Genomic DNA, 15,987 nt, shown 5'->3' with positions numbered 1-15,987 from the left:
CTGCTTTTAGGGAGGACAAATGCTACCAAATTATCTTCTTATTCTTGTGTTTGCTATTTTAAAGCAGCTAGCTGCAAAATTCTAGCAATTGCTTTTGAGTAACTTCAGCAAAATGCAAGATACAGCCATCTGTTTTGCATAAGAATTCAAGGCAGATTGGGATTTGGATGATGGCTCTAATACCACTTTTGTTGAAGCTGTTACAGGTGTATTTAAAGAAAAATTATATGGAATATGAGCCCCTATATGTAGCCATGCATCCTGTTTTCCCTTGATCTTGTAGCTGTGTTGTATTTCAAAGTGACTAGACTACCACAAGGAAGGCTATAGACACCCATATGTATACGTACTGTACTGTTTTATGGAATATGATTTGTATTCTTAATTTGGGAGGATGTGTGTGAGTGAAATCAATCTGAGGTCTTATTGTGCTGCTAATGCAAAAATATCTGCAGTATCTACTGATTATAAGTCCAGTAAAATCCAATCAATACACTACTTAACAGTTTGTAATAGCACATGAAGAAGACTAGACTGTCTAGTCTTCACATGTCAACCTTATTTATCTGGGCTTTGTCTGGTCCAGCCCAAAAACCTTAATGTGCATCATGGTTTAATGTACACTGTACTGCATTGATCTTTTATTATCTGTCAGTTCCACAGAAACCTCTTTGTGGTTTTTTAGCTTTAACATGAAATGACGTCAGGAGAACGTTCACGTTATAGTACAGCTGTAGGGCTTGCTTTGTGGACTGCTCAGCAGTGGTTAACTCTGAGGAGACTTTGTGATGCTGATTACAGATAGGGTGTAGCTTATATATATATTAGGGACTAGAAAGTCACTGTCTTGTTACAGAAAGGAATTCACCAGCACTAACTTTGAGTAGGGTAAAAGAGTAATTTCTGATGTGTTGGGATAATTTGCCCTGACTACCCATCTCACATGATAGCTGTCCAAATTGCACCTATCAAAGTCACCAGGAGAAATAAAACATCCTACTATTGGCTTTTTTGAATCTTTTCCATAACAGCATCTTAAAATGGATTCTAGCCCCTCAGATTCTTAAACCAGTAGTTCATTAGGCTGGCACACAACTGTCTTTGCTTGCCAGAACTAGGCAGGAAGTTGCTATCACAGAGGAGATGTTCTAAATCCATAATACACCTTGTCTCAGGAGTCTGCTGGAATCTGTCACTTCCCACCTGGTGCATATAGTTAATGCCTGGGCAGCTCCCCAGGTAAGAGGGCTCTGCTGTTTCCTCCCTTTGCTCTCCCATATGGTAACTGTATATGCTGAGAGTGAAACAGCTCCTTTGTCAAATGTAGGGCACCGCTGTGAATTTACTACCCTGCTCTGGGGCAGTGGAGATTTGGAGGCAGATCAGAACAACTCATGTCTCTAACCTTGCAATGGGCCCAGAAGTGAGAGTTCTGACTCTCCTTCTAAACATGTGTTTCATTTCCAACACAGTGACTTTGGTGTTAACAAATATCCCCTGTGTTCCTTCATGATAACTAGTTGAAATGTTAATTATTGTTCCTCTTGCTGGATTTCTGTTATATTTTCAAGCCTCAGCGCATTAGAAACAGGACAGAATACTTGTTTAAATATGTACAATGTTGAAGAGGAAGTGGGACCATACAAGCAATAGATTGGGCTAACTTGGAAATACTTTGTGTTTCCCAAGTCTTGTCCTTCCTCTCCATCAGTGTATTCATTCATCCCCAGGTGTCCTGCATTCTGCCAAAACTACAACTGGAACAGCTGGAGCTCTAGCTGAGCTGTCAGCTGTACTGACACCATAGCTGCTCCTGTCCACATGAGCCTTTGTATTGCATAGTTAGGATGTTCAAGGATACTTTATAGTCAGAGTCCCTGTTAACTCTTGGATGCAGTCAAGACCCACTGGCAAAACTGAGTTTTGATCATATTTAAAGAATATAGTAAAGGAGAGATGGGATGCAAGAGAAAAATATTTTCTAGATTATCCTTGCCATATTTTAAATCAGATTTTAGTTTCAAAATGCCTGTTTTGTGTTGAGCTAGCAACTCCAGGATAAAGAGCAGCAGTGCAGCTGAACATGATCTCACGTTGGGAAAATCTGCTGCGCAGTTGCAGGGAGTTGTTGTGCCCTAGGTAATACCTACTATACAAGAGATTGATGCTAGGTAAAACTGAGAAAGAAGGTGTTTCAGTACAAAGTCAGTGTAACTTCTTGAAAATGTAAATACTTTCAATTTCAGTTGCATAAGTTCCCATTAGACAAGATAGGTCACAGTTATTTATTGTGGTTGGCCTAGACACAGTTCTTATGTCTGCAAAAACATAAAATACTTTTTGAGAAAAATGTGCAACGTTTCACAGTTTGATTCAAGTGCCATGATTTTCCTACCTTACCTTTATTATGTAATAAGCATAGTAAATTTCTTACTTCATCTGTGCAGGAACAGTAAGCACCTCAAACAAATGTGTACACTGTGGTCTTAAAATATTTTGAGTTGTACAAAACCACTCGACAATCTGAAAAAATCAAACCACAAACCACAATCAAAACCAATAGTACTGTTTCACAGATAAATATGTAGGCTTGCTTTGTAGTACCAAGCTTCTTAGACCAAGTGCATTTGCAGGCATGCACTTGATAGATTGAGCAGATGTACATATGTACATATCTCCACTGTTTATTAACAAGCTGTGGCTAAAGCCAAGGTGAATAAATGTAGAGTGTCATGTAGTAGATGAAAATTTGTTTTGCTTTCATTGATGCTATTTCATACTGGACCTTGGCTTGTTGGTATCTATATCCTGCATTCTAAGAAGTCCTTTGGAGGAAAGGCTCAAGAAGCACAGCAGCAGCAAATGAAGGACCAAGCTGCCTATAGAGAGAACTTCCACCAGTCTCTGAAAAATCAGTGTTTTTCTTATTCCCCAGAACATGCTTTATATCCTGCTATCTTTTGTGATTATGGATGTGGTTAGTTATCCACATTTGTAGTAGAGCTACAGAGAAAGAATTCTCAATCTCAACAGTACAGATCTCTTACTATTTCTTCTCTTCTATGCTTCTGGTCAAGATGTATCTCTTGTATTTTGTGCTTGGTTTTATTTTAGTAAGACTTGGTTTTATTTTAGTTTTTCTTGCTACAAGAGGAAGTTTTCTGGACTACTGATTTGTGACTAAGGGAAGAACAGCAAGAAATAATTTCCACCTTTATCATTACAATCCAGTTTCTCATACTGAGTGGTGTATAATACCTGGGCATGCTTCATGGCAGATTAAATTGTAGACTCAATACCTGTGGAAGACTGTGGCAAAAATCCTATTGAATTTGAACAACTGTTAAGAGGAAAGGCTTTTGCCTGCCATTGCTGGTCTATGTCCTCAGTGATATGTTTACATAACAGGGCCTAGTAGATTCAGGTTAATGCCTGAATTTTCAACATTTAAAATAGTTGAAATCTGAGGTTAGCAGCAGTATTTTATGAAACTTTGTCAATTTCCCCAATAAAATACAGAAGGTCATAAAGGGATTACTACTCTTGCATTTAACTCAGATGAACTGATAGCTTTAAGGGCTATGAATAACCATCATTAGCTTCTTACATACCCCTCACTAGGAATAGCTTCATGCTTACCTATTTAAAGGAGAGTCACTCTATTGTGTGTGAGAATCTACAACAACCCCCCTTCCCCTGTTTGGTGGGCAGTGTGCTGGCAGCAATGATTCCTAATGCATGCGAAAGCGAACAGCTCTCAGCACCTGAATAGAAACAAGGAAATGATTCTGGCATGTGATTGAGGTGTTGTTCTGGGTTTGTTATGTCATAGCATTGTCTTTTTGAGAGCTTTCTGCCTTCCTTACTGAAACAGACTGATGTCTACTACAAGTTGTTAGTGTTACTGCAGTGAGTGAAGCTCCCTCAGCACCAGCTTTTCACTGCTCTACTAAAAATGTGCACCAGCCATGGCCTCCTGTGCTGTGAGCTCTGCAGATCTCGTAAGCAGATCAGGGGTGGGTGGGATCAGTGATTGAGAGATCATGAGATGGTGGTGGTGCAAGTCATTGTTGGGCACAACACTGTTTCTTCTCAACAGCCTCAACCTGGGAATCAATACTGACTTGTTAGCGAGGATCACGCAGCATTTATCACAGATGCAGATCAATGTTCTAGTCAGATTTAAACTTGCTGATTCCAGTTGATCAGCTGAAACTCCCTTCTGCTCACTTCTCTTGTTTTCTAAGTGCTGTGTAGTATTACTAGCTGCTACATGCTCAGCAGAGATGCTGTGATTGTCCCTGACATCCCTAGCTGCTTCTCAAACCTGTCATCTGAATGGATGAAATTATAATGAGAGAAGCACATTGTCATGCATCTTCATGAAATTCTTCTGCCTTTGTAATGATCTCCTGCATCCTGTAACAGGAAAGGCACTATGGCCTGTTGATTCAAATAAGGCATGTCCTACTGGAAAGGCAGGACTTGGGGGGGATGCATTTGCAAAAGATTATAGTCATAGATCAGTAAAGGTAAAGGTGTTTGCTTTGTTGTTGAATCTAGAGTGACACTTATAAGGTACAGAAGTGCTCTGTGACTTTTTCCATTCACTTTTTGGACTTTGAATGCTGAATGAGGACTCTGAGTAGCTGAATCTGGTCCAAATACTCAGGCTTTGTGAGGCTGTGTGTGTGTGTGTTTGGTTTTGGTTGCCCATTAAACTAAATCATTCATTAAGCAGACAGGCTCTAAATCCTTTGAGAATTTTACCTCTTTTTTTTTTTTTTTTTTTTTTTTTTTTTTTTTTTTTGTACTGTGATTTCTGTGTTTCTGTGTAGCTATGTCATATATTAATATGGGGCCTAGCATTTTTCCTGTCTGAAGTTTGCTTTGTATAAAAACTGGCTAACTATGGAAGGATTTTTGTCTGAGTATTCTTTATCTCTTCTGTGAAAAGCAGAATGTACTTCTCCTGCTGTGCTTCTTGTAGGCATAGGCTCAGAAGTAGGTAGGAATTGTGAAGACCTTTCCTGACCATTCAGATATTGTTTTTCACTTGGTGTGTTTTTAATGGATCATAAAGCATTTCTCAGAAGAAGTTACACTTTCCACTCTTCCTGCCCCTTGCCAGCTCAAGCACTTTCTTCTACTTTCCCATGTGTTCCTGGTAAGAACATGACTTACCTAGCCTTTGATGTGGTACCTGAAAAACTGTCAAGGAGCACACAGAGTGTAGCCAGGCCTGAATTTAGCCAGGTCTGTAATTTGGGGTTTGTTTTTGTCTTGTCACCCTGCTAGATGGTATTGGGCAAATCCTTTGGGTTCTTGTGCTGTGCTGACTTCCCTTTGTGAAAGAGGGCTGGCACTGCTGACAAGCATTAAGGACTTCAGGTGTATGCATAAAAGCTGAGCAGCTGGAAGCCTTTGTCACTAGGTCCTTTGAGATGTCTGCCTTGCCAGAGTCCCAGTCTGCAGACACTTGTGCTGATGGCCCAAAGCTCTGCTGCACAACATGGTGGGCATGGGGTATGTGGAAAGCAGAGGGGTCTTCCTCCTGAAGATGAGCATTGCTCGATATCAGTTGTGGTGAATGTGCAAAATGTTGTGACTTTAATGAATTTCTTCTGCTCTTACTATGTTTGAGTGCAGGATGAGAAGCTGGTCCTCTCACACCTTACTCCTAGAGGCTAGCACATGCTGCTTCCCAGCAAGCCCCAGTGAAGGGAGAAGAGAGGAGGCAGGAAGTGGGAGGGAGGGAATGGGTTGGGAGGGAGCTGCTCCTGCTTGAGGAGTCCTAACAAAAAAGTCAGATCACGCTGTTTGATTCTTCATTGTGTTTGTTTTGGAGTGTGTACAGCATGTGTGTGAGGAAAGGAGCAGATGGCTGCTGAGTGGGGATGAATTACAAAAGGCAAAGTGTGGGAAGTGGTTTCTGAAAGGGTTTTGAGGGAAAAGAGGAAAAAACTCTTTCTTTGAAAAATTCGGCAAACTTTTTGAAAACTAACAGCACTTGATACAGCAGCAGAGTTTTAGGTAGTGATTCTTTAGAGAAGTTGCTTCAGCAGTTTCAGATTTTGCAGTTTGCTTATAATCACTCATTTGTTTACAATCTCTGTTTTGACTTTGCTTATTGCATGTGAACTCCTTTCTTTGATTTCTCAAGACCAGAAACTTAGAGTTAATGATTACTATCTCTAGCTGTTGCATTAACCTGAATTTTAAACCACCTCTCCAATATTAACAAAATCTGTCTGGCTTTTATTAGCAGCTCACTTAAATAAGCTGAGAATTATTCTTAAAAAAATACTGTACTCTAAAAGAAGTGCTGATGCTGTTTAATTATATGGTAGTCATCTATGCTTTGGTGGTGTACTGCAGGTCTGTTAATGTTTCTGGTGTATGTTAATGTGCAACAACTTTCCATAAAGGGAGCCCTGGATGTGAGCTCATGACTTTGGAGTTTATACTTTTTTTCTTCCCTGGCAGAAGCATGCTTGTTTGCCTTGTAATGAGACATGTGTGTCAGTCATGATCCCACGGTGGTGTCTATGTGCATATAAATACCTGTGTTGCTGAAATCATCACAAATCCACAAAGACATTAGGCAAGACTTGGTTGTAGCATGCAATGATTTTTATCATTCATTGGCTATACTGTTTCTTTCAAGTGAGGCTATCAGATTCCTGCAAACTGATTTTTAAAGTTCATTGTTTATTAAAGGTAATTTCTGTAAATGAGACACACCAGAAGTACAGTTTTTTTTCCGCCTATTGGATGTTTTGCCTCATGCATTGATGCATTATGAATGACTTTGTTGATTTGATCTTTCAGACAGATGTGTTTCTTTGCCTGCTGAAATAAAGTAGGTTGGGTTTTGGGTTGTTTTTTAGGGTGTTTTGTTTTGGGTTGTTTTGAGAGAAGAATGAAGACTAACAATTCTGCCAGGGAGGCATGGTGTAGTACCCTTAATGTACTTGACCCTCAAGGAGTTCTAAAACGGTGTCTGGTTTTAAGCTGCTGATTCCCCGTAAACCCTGCACCCCAGTGGATTACATTTAAAACTTCAGCAAAATTATATATAGGCTTAGATTTACACCTTGAATTTAGCAAATTATACTAGGCTTTATGCCATGTATGAATAATTCTTGACAGGAGCAGGGGAAGTTGTTGGTCAGAAATTGCTCCTCCCTGCTTTGCTGAAATCTAAGCTCTTAGGGGTACAGCCTTGAGTCAACAGTCCTCACACCTAGAAACAAAATCCACCTTTGGGATTCATTTAGCTTCTCTTGGTCCCAGAAGTGATAGTCTATCATCTGCTGCTAAACATGTTTCTCTCTGGCACACAACATAGGTCCTGTTTTAGGAAATTTCTTATGGAGATTTTCACATGTCAGCCATAAGTCAAAGCATAGTTTTATTACTGAGCAAGCCTATGTGTATATTCTGTGAGGTTAGTGGTTGAAATTCAGAATTTAATATTTTTGCAATCAAGAATTGAATTTCAAAAACAAAGGAAGGAGAGGAATCACCTATTTGTCAAGGCTTAAGTTTATTTACAACCCAGTCCTCTCTTCCTGTAGATAAGCACTACTTCAATGTTGATGAAAATAATAAAATGGCCTGTTTATAATTTTTTCATTTGCTTGAATGTAGACCTCATCTGATTCCTTGTGCACCTGGACTTAGAGGTAGCTGTTACTATCAGGGAGAGGATTGTCCTTGATTCTGCAGCATTTGACTTCACTCCTGTGCTAAGTGAGCACTGCATGTTTCCAGCATATTCTTTAAGGGTTCAGCATTTCTGGTGTTCCTGGAGGCAGGAATCTGGGGCTGCATCACCAACTGCTTTGCACACACCTTGTGCATCTGTCAGGATAACTGGAAGTGGGTGTGTTTAGCACAGATATTTCATATACTCACGTTCTATGAGTGTGGAAGCAACTTTTGGTGTATTTTTAACATTAGAACATTTTTAGTTAAGTTTGCATCTTATGCTTAGGTTTTTCAGAGACCTTAAAGTAATGAAATGGAGTGTACATCTAAATTTTTTGTGTAACCTTCTGAGGTCTATATCAAAGCTGGATTTGGAGTCACAGATTTGCAATGTGCCTCACTGCCTTGAAGGAAAATTGTATTTCCTACTCTTTGGTACCTACACCTTTGAAAATCACTGCTGTGTGTGAGACATAGAAGTATTTATAGCTATTTTTATCTAAAAAGTCAAATCAGGTTTTTTTTCTAACTCTCCAGTCAAATTCACGCTCTAGTGTGTAGCTGTGTTCATTAGTTAAGTGCATTGTATGTAATATTTCATGTGATAATTATAGATTGGCATCAAATTCTTAAAAGAAGTATGAGATTATCCTTTTCCTAGAATTTAGAGAGAAGAGCCTAAGAAAGATCTTACAAAAGTGTAAAAGAGTTTTAGTCTCGGTGTTTTTGAATATCACCTAATCAAATGACTTATTTTTCCTGTAAAGTGGTGAAGGAGCAGCCTTCTAATGAACACATTGATAGCTTTTGCTGAATGGAAAATTGCAAAATCAGAAGTGTTTTAGCCAGCTGTGACTAGATGCACACACCCCATGTCAGCTGTAAAGTTTCTCCTGGCAATCATCTGCCTGCCTATTTCTAGTAATATTCCCAAGCAGTAGATTCAAGAAGAGGTGATTAATGGGTTGTTCAGGTTGAAACAACGTGTGTTTATCTCAGCCAGTGGTTTGTGTGATACTTTCTTGTTTCAGTTTTTTATGCATAATAACAGTGAAAACTTTTGATTGATCCAAGAAAATACCAAAGAGTTGTTTGGGCTTGGTTTCCCTCCAGTATTCTTAGGTATGTTTACTGATACTCAGCATGTTATTTGGGTAGAGATTGCAAGGTAGCCTTGTATGCAATGAAGTGAAACATTTGCTAATTTTTGCATTTTAATTTCTCTGAGCTGGTTAGCTTAACAACAGTTAAGCGACTTTGTTCTGCACGAAGTACTGGCATGTGACGTCCTCTTTGGCTGCTTGTTAGCTTCAGGTACTCCAGAGACAGTGGAGTTACTGAAACATCCTCATGCAGATTTGTGGTAGTGACCCCTAAATAGAGGGGTTTCTGTTTTCCTGCTCCACAGCTGGGATATCTGGGAGAAATGAAGCACAGCTGCATTTGTTAATGATTGCTTCTGTACAATCTGTACCTGTAAACTTTAAACCATAGTTGTTTTAAGTTGTGATAAGGGAACCACTAGGGTACTTCATGGGAACATAACAAATTAGGATCACTGGATACTGCCAGTGCTAATTTGTGCTTAATCTAAGAAAAGATACCTTCTCTCTTACAGTTGGGAATAGGACTGAGTTGGTTCTCTTCTGTGATTAGTATGAAAAACTTGACTATTTGGCTTATAAGTGCTCCAAATTAGCAAACAAAAAAATCTGTATCGCTGCAGAATGATGAAGTTCATGCAGAAGGGGAGCAGGCATGGTGGAGTACAGATTAAAGTTTTTGAAAAAACACCTCTTTTGTATCTTTTAAGTATGTAAACCAGAACATACTTACCTGTATATGTATTTATTTATTTATTTATTTATTTATATATAAATGTAATTTTAAGACACTGGTAATAAAGGGCTGATTGTCCTAATTCCTAGCTGGAGTCAACATAAAAGTAACATATTCCACCCCCAAAACGCTTTCCCATCAATGTGGTTGAAAATGGCTTGTTTTATTTTAAAGATTCCTTTGAAGTTTGTGACACTGAAGGCCAGGAGGCGTGGAATTACCTGTGTTATGTCACACGTAGCTACTCCTGTATATTGAACTTGTAACTCACGGTATTTGGAAGTGGCACTTTAGCTTCCAGCCGTGATTTGAAGATGGAGGCTAAAGCTTCTGTCTAGTCTGTAATTTGTTTCCATGCCAGCCACCATCACAGTGCATAGCAACCATGGCTTTGCCTGCTAGTTGCTAGCAACTCTTTCTTAACTAGTTGAAACAGGCTTTTAAATTGTGCTTTTGGATCTCTGTGTTGAAAACAAGTGAGGTAATTTACTTTATCTAAAAACTTTCAGATAAAATTCTGGAATCTCACCCAGTAAGGTGTTTCCATGAGCATTGTAAATGGGGCAGAGGGAATGAGGGATGGAAAGATATTTTTTGGGGCCTCTCTTTGTCCTGTTTGAAAATAAAGTTGGGACACTGAAAAAGCAAATGTATTAATTAAAAGGCAAGCTGTGCTTTTCTTGCTGGTAGGATTTCAGTGGCTTTCCAGTTTTTGTCTTCCCTCAGTTCTCCAATTCTGCCTTGGCAGTTCAGAGAGAAAACTGAAAACTCTGCTAGCTCTAACGTGAGGGTGAATGGCATTGATCCTGTCCTCAAACCCCATTCAGGTTCTCATTTCCACTTGTCTACAGCTTTCTACATCTAATCTTCTACTGTACTTCTGCTTTATAAGCTGAAACCCACATAATTTGCAATCACAGCTTGTGTCACTTTGGTGAAAATAAAAGGCAGTTTTAGTACTGTGGGGTTTTTTCCCCAAATAATTTTCACATGCTCTTTATCTGTGAAGAGTCTGTAAGCCTCATCAGGCTGCTAAGCTTTGTGTCACCTGTAAATATAACTGGCAGAGAGTTTTCCTGTTTTTTAAAATTAATTTCCATATTATTATTGAACATATTGACTGATGCCTGGTTTAGCACCAATCTTGTGGAAACAGCAAGGATGTCTTCATTTGATAAAGCCAACATCAAATCTGTCATCAGTCAGATCTTCATCAATGAACATGTTTTATATCAGTATCATTTGTTCCATTTTTAGATGGAAACATTTGAGAAGAGAAATAGAAGGAAACACTCCACTATCAAACATAGTAAAGGTGGGAGTTCTACTGAGCTAAAACAGATCTTTAGGAAAATATTAATAGGAGACAACAGACTGGCAAAAAAGCCCCACCCAACAGATGGGGTGAGCATGACTGCAGTAAGGCAGCACTTCCTCCCAGTCACATCCTGAGCACAGCTGCTGTAAGGGATGTTTTGCCTGCAAGAGTTAGTGGGGAGAATTTTAGGAGTGGATAATGTGCCCAGAGAGTTTCATTTGCAGTGTTTGTTCTGTGTATTTTGGAGCCCGAATAAGGAATGCCATTCTGAAAGATGCATTTTAATGGTTACTAGAATGAACTGACTGAAGTGTATAGGAGCTTGCACTTTCCATGGGAAACTGAGTCTTTCCCATGAATGCAGGTGGGGAGATAGAGACAACCTGTATGTCTGTGCTGTGCTGTCCCCTCAGAGCTTCAGTTCCAGCTGTATCATGTTCACAATACATCTCTTTAATCCTGGGGTTTTCCTCTTATCATCTATAAACCTCTTGTTTCTTCTAGAATGTAGATACAACAAAGAGCACTGCTGTTGTTCCTAGATTCGTGAGCCTTTTGAACTGCCCCCTGTCCAGCCAGTCCCATGCTGAGTATGATTGGTGGCAACTGCTTATCTCCTGAAGGCATTCCCAGTTTTAGCCTCTGTCCAGCCCTGCCGTTCTGCTTCCAAACTGCCAGGAGTCCACACGCTGCCCCCAGGAGCGATCAGGGACATGGATGGATTGTGCTAGATCTCCAGATCCAAATATTTGCTTTCAAGAATTCTGATACCTCGGTCTAAATATTTTAGCAGCTTGGTTAGTTTCAGTCATGTCTTTGTAAAACAAGCCCACATGTGAACATCTAGAAGATAAATAATAACTACTATAGCCCAGCAATTCCTTAAAGGCTTCTCTTTGACCTCTCTCTACCTCTGGTGCTGCAGCTGCTCATTTAAAGGAGCTAATTTAAAAGTGCCATCCCTCAGCACCTCATTCAGTAAAACCAGGTATCTTTCCTCTCCCCACTCTGAAATGTACCCTCATGGTTTATCCTCTTCAAGAAGATGTTCCCTGTGGTCTCACTGCTCACACATACCCCACCAGGAACTCAGGGGCAGGCTCTGGTGCTCCCCTGCCATCTGTCCCAAGAATGATGGAGGGGTACCAAGGGGAACACAAGAAGTACATTTTTGAAGTCCTTTTTTAACACTGACTTCTCTCTGCCTACCTGTAGTAAACCTGAGGGACACCCAAGTCTCTGGATTGCAGAGTGAAGGAAGGCAGATGAGACCAACTAGTTTTATAGCCCTTCTGGTTTTCAGTGCAGTCATTAGGACAGAAATAACTAAGTCTGATGTTCTGATTTATAACCAGAATTTTTGTGGGTGTTTAATGCAGAGCCTTGACCCTATTCCTATTGTATTCCTTCTGGTGAATTGTTCTTGCATATTTGGGTAGGTTTTAGCTGTTGTGATTTTTGAATCTGATGGGTTGTTTTTTGGGGTGAGGTTTATTGGGTGGGTGTTTGAGGGTTTTTTTCATTGTTGTTTTGGAGGGTTTTTTTGAGAAAATTTGAGGAAGCTCATACACTTCCTCTTTATAGCAAAGTTCTGGTTTTTACTTTTTTCTCCTAGAATCCTTAAATGTTTATTAAAGTGACTTAACTAGTTCCTGCCTGTGCAATGTGTTGGGGAGAACTTGTGTGCAGTGCACTGCTCTGAACTCAGTTCTATTTTATGAGACGAAAAAGCAAAACAAAGAGCCAAAAATGTAGATGTGAGGGGAAATAAAAGCATTACTGAGCTCCATATGCCCCTTACTTGCTTGACCATTTTATTTCATGTTCAGCCATCCAGTTTTTGATAGTCTAAATTGTTTATTGTGGATTTGGGTTGTTGGTGAGTTTTGTTTTGGTTTCTGTAGTCAGTCTTTTAAGGCTTTTTTGAAACATTCTTGAGGTCCTACTATTACAACCCGCTCTTGTTTAATAGTTGCATCAGTAACACCCACAGTACTTGGGTGAGCATCTCTTAATTGCTTTGCAGCATTGTGAATTGGCTGTTGCAGTATTTGAGTTAGACACAGGCATCAGCAGAAGTCAGCTCCTACCAACAGATACTGCCTTTTCTGCCTTTTCCATAGAAGCATGGGTTAGGAGAGTGGCTTGTGTGGAAATTGTTAACACTTGGTACAGTTTGGAGACTGGCACTAATTTAATTTAAAGGGGCTATAAAATCTTCACTACTTTTTTCTGCTGTGAAATCCACATGCACTGGGAGAAGCATCTGCCGGGTCAAAGTCCGCTAGTTCAGAGTGTTCCTGATTGCTGAAACTCCCTTCAGCCTTGTTTGTTTGGAAAAAGTCTGGTGTATCATTGGATCTGCACAGCCTGCAGCGTTTCACAAGCCAGAGGAGAGCAGAGCAGTGCTTGCTCAAGCATGATTATGGGAATGCACAGTCAGGAAACACTGCCTGGTATTTAACTTCTCCTCGTGCCATCTTTCCCCATTACACTTCTCCCATTCCAGTTGGTTCTTCCTTCCCTCAACCCTCCTTTGAGCTTAGACCTGGGATACATCCATCAGCTGTTCCCAGGCAACTGAGATGAGAGCAAACAAGGAGTCTGGAGGCTGAGAAACTCCAGAGAGAAATACAAGTTGAAAAATGTGAGGTGAACTGCCCCTGGCTTGTGACTGTCCTGTGGCCAGGGAAGGACCAGAAGTGCTCATCCACTAAGAGTGTATCTGCTGCTTGAGGTGTGCTGCAGAGAAATGACCCGCTTTGCTGCTGTTATTTTACTGACCAGGGGATAACTAATCTCTTTGTACTGCAGGTTTTAATTCTGAATAGTCAGGGTTTTGTTCACCCAGACATCAAAGAAGTTCTGATTGGCAGCTTAGAAATTTGTGTAAGGTCTGAAAGGAGGATTTGTAGGAAATGAGCAGATGGTCTAGTAGAGAATTTCCCCAGGAGGTTGCAGTTATTTAAAAATGGGAGAAACTAAATAGACTGTACAAAATTTGACTGTAAAATTAACTGGCCAGCCAGTAGCTAAATACTTAACAAAAATTATTCAGCTTGGCCCCTAGCATGAGCATGTAATAAAGTGATATGTCTGTGAATTTACTCCACACACATTATTTCAAGTTTCACCTAGTAAGTGCACATGAATGAAAGATGATTTTGCTAAGCACTGTTCTTGCTGTGGTGAGGCCTTTCCTGCATCTCTTCCTTTCACACTGGCAACATGATTGTTCAGGCATGCAGGAGAATGCCACAAAACGTTGCTCATATTAAATGAAATATAAAGCTGTTCAGCTGAATGCCTTTAATTTTTAAACTGCTCTTTTTAGCTTAAACATAAGACTTAATCTGTTGGTTAGATTGCAGTATTTGAAAATACTCAGTATTTTAAAAAAAAAAAACAAGTAGCAGCTTGTTTTATTTTGGGATGCAAGACTCAAGACTGTGTTAACTCTAAGTAGTCAAATATCACACATTTCTTTAAAAAATCAGTGAACTTGAGTCACTTAGGAGTTGTTTGCCACATGAATTTAGACTTTCAATATTCTTGTTTCCAATGTGGTTTTGTTTTTTTTTCCTGAAGCTCTGATACATAGAAATTGGGAGTTTTATATAGGAGTGGGTGTCTATAAATGAACAAGCAGTTTTTCAGTGCAAATCCCATGATTTCAAATGAACGGATGGATTCAGAAACCATGAGCTGAGCTCATTATTCTTGAAATAGTTAGGAAAACACTTTTTTTTTAGTTAAATCCCTGTGAAACACCCTTTTTAAAGTACAGATAGGTTTTAATTCCCTCGTTACATTTTAAGTTGAATATGCAGAGGAGAGAAAGGTCTGAGAAATGAAGTGCAATAATGAAATGTGTTTAATTACTGTCATGCTCATCTGTTTATGTTCTGGTTTGCTTCTCCCCAAAACTTACACATAACACGTGGTGTCACGGGGGCAGTACCCTGGGCCACGTGCACACATAGTTCTGCTGAGAGTTCACTGGTGTAACACTGGTGCAGAACATAATTACACCATATTTCTCTTCCAGATTCTTGTGTTTACATAGTTCTTTGTAATGGTAGTAATACACCTATTGAATTTAGAAATCAACCTTCATAACCTCTCACCCAATTTCCTGAAGTACTAAGAGGAAGAGGGTAAATATCCAAAGGGCTATGTGAAATTTTTAACTGAGCTTAGATAACGGGCTTCCTTTTATAGAAGCCTTAGAAATGTGTGGTTTTGGCATGTTTTTCCCTCTCCCCTCCAGCAATTCATGACCATTAGCCTCAGAGCTAGAGCCTTTGGGGGAGAAAAAATCTCAGAATTCAGTATTATCTTCCAGATACGAAAGAAAGCATCTGGGTAGTGAATCCACAGCAGCCCAAGTTCAACTAAGGCAGAAGTTTTGTTTGCTAACAAGGTGTAGTAGCCCTTTCGGCTTCCTTTTCAGAGACAGAAGCTCTCTCTATAGAATAGTTCTGCATCTGTCATTTGCAGCCTGATTGCTTACCTGGCATGCAAGGCTGGATTTATGCAGATCCCCTGCTTTCTCACTGTAGGAAGCCCTGCTAATTCTCTGGAACCCTCTTGGTTCCCACTTTTAAAATCCTAATGGAGGAGCCTGAAGGAAGACATTAAGGTCTCAGTTTTTAATTGTTAAGATACTTTGCCTCCTTGAGGTTTGTCTACTTGTAGGATATTGGCAAGTGAAGTGTTTCCATAGGCTTTTGTTGTAGACCTGATAATGCCTGTGTGGATATTATTCTGCACTAGGGATTTTCTTTTTTAAAAGGAGTATTCTGGGGGTGGGGGGCAAGAAACAGTGAGTTACTGAGTGCACTGAGGATATGAGTGAGGATATGAGACCAGCTGTGCTGGATGAGACAAAAGGTCTGTCTAATTCAGGGTGTTGTCCTTGACCTTGAGTAAGAGGGAGAAATTGAGTTATGTTCACAGTGATCTTTGCCACCAGATTGGTACCATGTAACTTTGCAAAACTGCATTTTGAATAGGGTGCAGTCCTCTGAAAACTGCAGCTTAAAAGTGGATGTAGCAGGAACTGCTGAAGGTAAAAAATGGAGTTGGTCTGTAAAACAAGTGTAGTTGATGGAAAG

At 39.8% G+C, this 15,987-nt stretch overlaps 1 protein-coding gene across 3 annotated transcripts in view; it reads left to right on the top strand.

The window, feature by feature from the left end:
* MARCHF8 (membrane associated ring-CH-type finger 8) overlaps positions 1-15,987 on the top strand; it is an 87,357-nt gene that overhangs the window by 21,467 nt on the left and 49,903 nt on the right. The window lies entirely within an intron of this gene.

This window comes from Parus major, chromosome 6, assembly GCF_001522545.3.
Source record: "Parus major isolate Abel chromosome 6, Parus_major1.1, whole genome shotgun sequence".
In the NCBI taxonomy this organism is placed as follows: Eukaryota; Metazoa; Chordata; class Aves; order Passeriformes; family Paridae; genus Parus; species Parus major.
Note: the sequence above shows the minus strand (reverse complement) of the source record. Positions and strands in the feature narration are given on the sequence as shown.